This window comes from Carlito syrichta, unplaced genomic scaffold, assembly GCF_000164805.1.
Source record: "Carlito syrichta isolate Samal-C Ts95f unplaced genomic scaffold, Tarsius_syrichta-2.0.1 Scaffold303316, whole genome shotgun sequence".
In the NCBI taxonomy this organism is placed as follows: Eukaryota; Metazoa; Chordata; class Mammalia; order Primates; family Tarsiidae; genus Carlito; species Carlito syrichta.
In genome coordinates this window covers 522,384-529,175 of record NW_007247412.1, presented here as the reverse complement: position 1 = coordinate 529,175, position 6,792 = coordinate 522,384, and the positions used below count along the sequence as shown (strand labels likewise).

The 6,792-nt window shown below is 40.9% G+C and overlaps 1 non-coding gene across 1 annotated transcript; it reads right to left on the bottom strand.

Annotated features, from left to right (window-relative positions):
* Positions 1-5,741: 5,741 nt before the first annotated feature.
* On the bottom strand, positions 5,742-5,812 carry TRNAG-CCC. The gene has a single exon. It is a non-coding gene; the product is annotated as a tRNA-Gly (tRNA).
* Positions 5,813-6,792: the final 980 nt, after the last annotated feature.

Below are 6,792 nucleotides of genomic sequence, written 5' to 3'. Positions count from 1 at the left end.
CTGGAATTTATAAATAATTGTTGATATATTCTTACATGTTATTTTGTTTTGTTTTTTCCTCTTATTGTTTTATTTTAAAAATGTAAGGTACAATTCAGGATTAGGTACATATGTGGTCATCGTAAAGGTAAAGTGTGGGTACCCTTATTGATGTTATGTGCCCCCCCTGCAGTGTCCCACAACTGCCAATCCCTTTCTTATAGATATTATGATAATTGTTCAGAGTCCACTTATGAGTGGGTACATGTGGCACTCATATCTATGTTTCTGTGATAAATCACTACTATAGAATCTAAATCCATCCAAGTTGCTGCAAAGTTCATAATTTTGTCCTTCTTTTTGGCTGCATAATATTCCATAGTGCATATGTACCACATTTTTTTTATCCTGTGCTCCTTCGATGGGCAACATGGTTGGTTCCATGTTTTTGCTAATTGTGAATAATGTTGCAATAAACATGTGTGTGCAGGTATCTTTTTCATAGAGTGATTTGAGTTCCTCTGAGTATATTCCCAGAAGGGGGATTGTTAGGTCGTATGGAAGGTTAATTCCTAGATCTTTTAGGAATTGCCACACTGTTTTTCACAGAAGTTATACTAGTTTACACTCCCACCAACAGTATAAAATGTTCTCCTCTCCCTGCATCCTCTCCAGCAGCTATTGTTATTTGAGTTATTGTTGATGGGCATCATGACTGGAGTTAGGTGGTATCTCAGTGTGGTTTTAATTTGCATTTCTTTGATGACTAGTGAGGCTGAGCATTTATTCATGTATTTGTTGGCTGCTTGTATGTTTTCTTCTGAGGAGTGTCTATTCATATCTTTTGCCCATTTTTAAATAGGGTTATTTGTTTTTTTCCTTTTGGCACATTTGAGTTCCTTATAGATCCTGGATGTTAGGCCTTTTTCAGATTTACAGTTGGCAAATATTTTTTCCCATGAGCTGTCTCCCTGCTCTCTTGGTGGTTTCTTTTGTTTTGTAGATGCTTTTCACTTTCATGAGGTCCCACTTGTCTATCTTATCTCTTATGGTATGGGAATTTGGGGTTTTGATCGGGAATTGGTTACCGGTTCCAATTTCTGTAAAGGTGTCTCCTGCATTTTCCAAGGTTCTTATAGTTTGAGGTTTTAAGTTTAAGTCTTTGATCCATTTAGAGTTGATTTTTGTGTGTAGGGATAGGTAGGGGTCTTGTTTTAATCTTCTGCATGCAGTCAGCCAGTTTTCCCATACCATTTACTGAGTAGTTTCTCCTCTCCCCAGTGGTTGTTGGTGGAGGCTTTGTTGAAGATGAGTTTGTTGAGAAATTAAGGTTTTGCTTCTGGAATCTCTATCCTGTTCCATTGGTCTATATGCCTGTTCTTGTACCAATACCAGGCTGTTTTGATTATTGTAACCTTATAATACAGTTTAAAGTCTGGAAGTGTAATATTTCTCACTTTGTTTCTTTTTTTGAGGATTGTTTGGGCTATTTGTGGTCATTTATGTTTCCATATGAATTTCTGTATTGTCGTTTCCAGGTTTGAGAAGAATACTATTGGTAATTTAATGACTATTGCATTAAATCTATAGATTGCCTTGGGTAAGATGGACATCTTAACAATGTTGATTCTTCCAATCCACGTGTGGAATATTTTTTCCATTTGTGTCATTTTTGATTTCTTTGAGTGTTTTTAGTTTTCATCTTTGATTTATTTGAGTGTTTTGTAGTTTTCATCTTTGATTTCTTTGAGTGTTTTGTAGTTTACACTGTTTTGTACTTTTCATTGTAAAGGTCTTTCACATCTCTGGTTGGGAAGATGCCAAGGTATTTCATTTTTTTTGTTGTTGTTGCTATTGTGAATGGGATTGTGCTTTTTATTTGGTTCTCTGACTGTTTGTTGTTGATGTATAAAGAATGCAACTGTCTTTTATTTGTTGATTTTGTACCCTTAGACTTTGTCAAAGTCCTTTATCAGTGCAAGAAGGTTTTTAACAGATTCTCTTGGATTTTCAAGGTATGGAATCATACTGTCAGCAAAGAGAAATGCAAATTAAAACCACACTGAGATATCACCTAACTCCAGTCAGGATGACCATCACCAAAAACTCAAAAAACAGATACCGGAGAGGGGGCAGGGAAAAGGGAACACTTCTACACTGTTGGTGGGAGTGTAAACTAGTATCACTTCTGTGGAAAACAGTGTGGCAATTCCTAAAAGATCTAAAAATTGACCTACCGTACGACCCAGCAATCCCCCTTCTGGGAATATACCCAGAGGAACTCAAATCACTCTATGAAAAAGATACCTGCACACGCATGTTTATTGCAACATTTTTCACAACTAGCAGAAACATAGAACCAACCATGTTGCCCATCGAAAGAGTATAGGATAAAAAAAATGTGATATATATATGCACTATGGAATATTATACAGCCATAAAGAAGAATAAAATTATGAACTTTGCAGTAACTTGGATGGATTTAGAGTCTATAATACTCAGTGATCTCTCACAGAAACAAAGAACTGAATGAGTACACGTGTTGTCACTCATAAGTGAACCCTCAAAAATTATCATAATACTATAAGAAGGTATTGGCAATAGTGGGAAACTGCTGGGAAGGGGTGCACACTTCATCAATAAGGGTACCTTATCTCAAACCAGGTGAAGTGGGGACCAAAGTGAGGCCCAAAATTTATCTATACAATGACCATTTGTATACCTAACCCTGAATTGTATCTATCTTTAAAATATATATTTTTTTAAAAAACACCCTTTCTGTATGGACACAGCTTAACTCACATAAGGCTTGGTTGAAAGCTGTTGGATTTGTGTAAAGAATAAGCATTCCCTCCTGTAGGGCTGGATGTCAGCCCTGCTTGCCTTCTTGGCTGGACAACTTTGTCTGTACAGTGTGCAAACTTGCGTCTCTGCATGGTGGCCTAGTCTTCCAGTTCTTTCTTCCCACCATCTATCAACATGAAATACTTAAAGAGTCAAGGCCTAAAACTAGCTGAAACCAAAAGAGGTTGTAGAATGGGTTGTTCAAGAAGTGTTCTAGAATCTATTTCTAGATTTTTTTCTAAGGGGAAAGATGGGCTTCACTTCCGAAGCAATTCTTGATACCAAAAAGGGTCAGTGCCCAGCCCAGCCCACTATGGAGGCAGCTGAGCAGAGGCAAGCAGATGCTGGTGGCAGAGCAGAAAAGCACATTCCAAGCAGAGAGGAACCATTGTCAGTTTATAAGTAACTGACAGTAGGCATTTTGCAGGACACATTGGAAGAGGCAGCCTCCCCAGAAGGCAACGGGTGCGGCCTTTGTTATTTAAAATCGAAACTCTGAGAAATTACAGATGTTGACATTGAGAATTCTCTGCAATTAGTAACAAGAACCTTGATATAAGAAAAAAAAATCCATCTGAACCCAGCACAGTGTGAGTCAAGAGTTAGGTGAACTTGAAGAAGCAGATTAGCTAGACTTTGATGGCATAAAACCAACAGACTCGTGCCAGGCCCGGTGGCTCAGGCCTGTAATCCCAGCACTTTGGGAGGTGGAGACGAGAAGATTGCCTGAGTCCAGGGGTTTGAGACCAGTCTGGGCAACTTGGAGAGAACGTGTCTCTACAATAAATCAAAAAATTAGCCAGGCACGGTGGTGCATGCCTGTAGTTCCAGTTACTAGGAAGGCTGATGTGGAAGGATCACCTGAGTCCAGCGGGTCGAGGCTGCGGTGGCCGTGATTGTGCTACTGCCCTCCAGCTTGGGCGAAGAAGTGAGACTCCAACTCATTGATTCTTTAGTTTGGAAAGTGTAGAAGTCAACATCGGAATTCAGCAGTAGTTTTCCTGGTGAAAAGTACAGTAAATTTTAGGGAGTTCTCCTGACATAAATTGAGACTCAGCCATTCTTAATGAACCTTTGTCTTCTCTTGTTTGAAGTCTGAATTCAAGAACACTTCTCAGTATATGCATAAATGGAATCTGACTGAGAAGAGAGCCCCACCTAATTACTGCTGACAGGGTCCTGGTGTCTGGAATGGGCAGGACAAATAGCATGGCCTTCCTTGGGGAATGCCGCCGCAGGCATATTCTCCCAGTCCAGAAGGGCTAGACATTGAAGTGACATGAAGCGTGGCTGCTGGCCAGACTGGCTTTCCTGTAGCCGTCCATGCGACAGACTTTTCACCAAGTTGCCTTTGTGTGGACCTCCTGATGTCAACAGCCCCGCACATTCCTCCCTGCATCCTGCCGCTCGCCTTGGGCCAACCCTGGGAGCCCTGTCACTGCCACTGAGCCAGCTCCGCCTCTGCAGGTTTGTCTTTGCCTTGTCTCAACCCTTCAGTGTCAACGGCAGTTGGGGTAGGAGGAAGGCAAAGACCAAAACGACTTAAGGAAAAGTCCTTTGGATTTTACAAAGGGAGAAGGCAGAACCAATTTTCAGCAATTTTTGTTTGGTTGGTTTTTGAGTCAGGGTCTTACTCTGTTGCCCAGGCTGGAGTATGACCACGGTTCACCACAGCCTGGTGATCCTTCTGCCTCAGCCTCCCGAGGAACTGGGACTACAGGAGCACACCACCACACCTGGCTAATTTGTGTGTGTGTATAGAGACAAGATCTCACTATGTTGCCTGGGCTGGTCTCAAACTCCTGAGCTCATGCAGTCCTCTCGCAACAGCCTCCCAAAATACTGGGATTACAGGTGTGAGCCCCTGTGTCCGGTCAGCATCTTTTTTCTACTTGTAAAATTTGTCTTTGGTTGTTTCCTTACCTTCTTTCTGCTGCCCTGCCCCTACTTCCTCTAGTGGGCCAATGACCGTGTCTTTCATTCTTGTCTCCATGAACTACCCGTGACTACCCAAGACCCCTGGTTTTGACCGGCTTATCTTCATAGGATTCCATGCCTTCAAATGCCATTTCCTCATGTTAGGCAAGGGGAAAGCAATCTGATTAAATCCAAAACCCTCACCCCTGACACTGGTGAGATTTTGTTTAAATAAGTCACACGCACTCCCTGTCTGCCGGCAGCTGCAGCAAAACTTTTATGCCTTGTACAATGCTGGGTACGTATCTCTGCATTATTTTCTTTTTTGTGTATTATTGAAAAGAATTATTTTTAGACTAACTTCACCCTGTTCCTCACTCCCTCTTCTTCCCTCCCTGTCCCCGCTTCCAACTTCTGAGTGATCCTTAAAAAAATTAAGGATAAACTTTTCTTTTGTCATTCATTCCACAAGAGAAGGATTCACTGTTATTTTAACTTTCTGTCTTAGAATCAGGTTCTGAGACCAATGAATGCCTCCCTACCCCTACCCCAATGCCCTCCTTTTTTTTTTTTTTTTTTTGCTTTTGTCTCAAATCACTGAATAAATCAGCCCTTGTTTTCTGACTCACTTTCTTCTTTTCTTTTCTTTTTTTCCTATGTTTAAAAATTCGTGGTAAAAAAAAATGCATAACATAAAATGTACTATCTTAACCATTTGAGGGGGGTTTTTTTTGTTTGTATTTTTGTGTCGGCGTCTTACTCTGTTTCCCAGGCTGGAGTGCAGTGGCAGGCTCAGGACCACAACAGCTAATTTTTCTTGATTTATTGTAGAGATGAAGTCTCTCCAAGTTGCCCAGGCTGGTCTTGAACATGTGGGCTCAGGCAATCCTCTCACCTCAGTCTCCCTAGGTGCTGGGATTATAGGTATGAGCCACCGTGCCCAGCCAAAACGACTGTACTTCCCTGTGGGACAACTTCAAATAAATACGAAGGCACAGGTCTGCATTGTCCGGGAATCGAACCCAGGTCTCCCACGTGGGAGGTGAGAATTCTACCACCGAACCACCAATGCCATTCTACCTCAACTATTTTTAAGTGTACTGCTGTGCAGTTTTTCTAGAGGCTTTTCATCTTGCAAAACTGAAACTCTATATCCATTGAACAGTCTCTCTTCTTCCCCTGCCCTCCCCCACTTTCCAGCCCCTAGCAACCACGACCACCCTTCATCTTCCTGTTTCTAAGAGTTTGACCACTGCAGATACTTCATATACATAGAATCATACAGCATTTGTCTTTCTGTGACTGGATTATTTCACTTGGTGTAATGTTCTCGAGGTGCATCCGTATTGTAGCATGGGTCAGAATTTCCTTCCTTTTTAAGGCTGAATAATATTTCATTGAAGGTATGTATTATAATTTCTTTATTCATGCTCTCATTGGTGGACATTTGGGTTGCTTCCACTTCTTGGCTATTGTCAACAATGCTGCAATGAAATGGGTGCACAATGTGGCTCTCTTTTAAGTACAACTACATTAAAAATATCCAGAAGGAGAAAAGAACTCAAAGGATGAAGCTGCACTTTGCCACAAAGGCACACGCGCGCGCACACACACACACACACACACACACACACACACACACACACACACACAAAATCAGCTGTCTACTTTGTCTCTCACTTTGGAAGCTGCTCGCCAGTGTGAAAGTTATTTTGCATAAAATTATCTATTAACTCAAAGCTTTCAACTCTATTTAAAGCTTCACTTTAAAGTTTGATTTTTTTTTTTTAGTCTTTCAACGTTTTTATTATCTGAAAGTGTTTGGAAATGTCTCCATTCATCTAAAGCTTCTAGAATACTTTATTCTTGAGCAAGGATATTCTATAATTCACACTAATATGTGCATGACTGGTGAACACTCTCCCTACCCCTCTTTAGCTTTTAAAACCAATATATCTTTGCTTAGTGAGATTGAAAGTAGGTATTGAGAAGGCATTTGTGGGCAGAAGTCTTCCTTTAAATCAGTAACTCCCAGCTCTTTTTCCAGGTGGA